This window comes from Saccopteryx leptura, chromosome 4 (genome assembly GCF_036850995.1).
Source record: "Saccopteryx leptura isolate mSacLep1 chromosome 4, mSacLep1_pri_phased_curated, whole genome shotgun sequence".
NCBI lineage: Eukaryota > Metazoa > Chordata > Mammalia > Chiroptera > Emballonuridae > Saccopteryx > Saccopteryx leptura.
In genome coordinates, this window is record NC_089506.1 from 141,965,310 (window position 1) to 141,966,894 (window position 1,585).

The window sequence follows — 1,585 nt, forward strand, 5'->3', positions numbered from 1 at the left end:
GGTTCTTTCTCAGAGGGGATGGAAAGAGGAGTGATCCTTGTGAACTTCTAACTCCTCTTGGGTTTCAGCACCAAAATATAAGGTATTTTTCCCCACCAAGAAGGAAGGAAGGGCCTGGAGCCACGAAGTATGGAATAATAAAAGGCTTTATTGAGTACAGCACATCCCGCCCGGCAAGGTTCCCTGGCCCTGAAGAAAGAAAGATGGAGGCCAGGGAAGTTGCAAGGATTAAACCACATGGGAGATATTTAAAAGGGTCCCTCCAGGGAAGTCGAGCTAATATGACATGGTAAAATCTCACTGGCTAGCAGACGATTGTTTTTTTTAAAATGGTTCCTGTGAAGCCTCCTTTGGCGCACTTGGTTGTCGGAGGTCCTAGCCAAAGTTCATGGGTCTGGGTTCCCCACGTGACCATCCCCCATTATCCACCGATGTTACAGAAGCTAAAGAACATAGTTTTAAAAAATGAATGGGTCAAAGAAGAAATAAGCACAGAGATCAAAAGATATATACAGACAAATGAAAATGACAAGACATATCAGAATCTCTGGGATGCAGCAAAAGCAGTAATAAGAGGAAAGTTCATATCACTTCAGGCCTATATGAACAAATAAGAGAGAGCCCAAATAAACCACTTAACTTCACACCTTAAGGAATTAGAAAAAGAAGAACAAAGTCAACTCAAAACCAGCCGTAGAAAGGAAATAATAAAAATCAGAGCTGAAATAAATGAAATAGAGAATAGAAAAACTATAGGAAATATTAATAAAATAAGGAACTGATTCTTTGAAAAGATTAACAAAATTGACAAACCCTTGGCAAGACTCACCAAGAAAAAAAGAGAAAGGACTCATATAAACAAAATCCAAAATGAAAGAGGAGAAATCACCACAGACATCATAGATATACAAAGAAGTATTGTAGAATACTACGAAAAATTATATGCCACCAAATTCAACAATCAAGAAAAAATAGATAAAATCCTAGAACAATACAACCTTCCTAGACTAAGTCATGAAGAAGCAGAAAGCCTAAACAGACCAATTAGAGGGAGGAAATAGAAAAAACTATTAAAAACCTCGCCAAAAATAAAAGTCCAGGCCAAGGCCCTGGCCGGTTGGCTCAGTGGTAGAGCGTCGGCCTGGGGTGCAGAAGTCCCGGGTTCGATTCCCGGCCAGGGCACACAGGAGAAGCACCCATCTGCTTCTCCACCCCTCCCCCTCTCCTTCCTCTCTGTCTCTCACTTCCCCTCCCGCAGCCGAGGCTCCATTGGAGCAAAGATGGCCCGGGCGCTGGGGATGGCTCCTTGGCCTCTGCCCCAGGCACTAGAGTGGCTCTGGTAGCGGCAGAGAGACACCTCGGAGGGGCAGAGCATCGCCCCCTGGTGGGCAGAGCGTCGCCCCCTGGTGGGCGTGCCGGGTGGATCCCGGTCGGGTGCATGCGGGAGTCTGACTGTCTCTCCCCTTTTCTAGCTTCGGAAAAATACAAAAAAAAAAAAAAAAAAAAGTCCAGGCCCAGACAGTTATACTAATGGACTCTATCAAACTTTCAAAGAAGACTTAGTTTCTATTCTACTCAAAGTCTT

At 44.1% G+C, this 1,585-nt stretch overlaps 1 non-coding gene across 1 annotated transcript; it reads left to right on the plus strand.

The window, feature by feature from the left end:
* Positions 1–1,106: 1,106 nt before the first annotated feature.
* Positions 1,107–1,182, plus strand: TRNAP-GGG (transfer RNA proline (anticodon GGG)). The gene has a single exon. It is a non-coding gene; the product is annotated as a tRNA-Pro (tRNA).
* Positions 1,183–1,585: the final 403 nt, after the last annotated feature.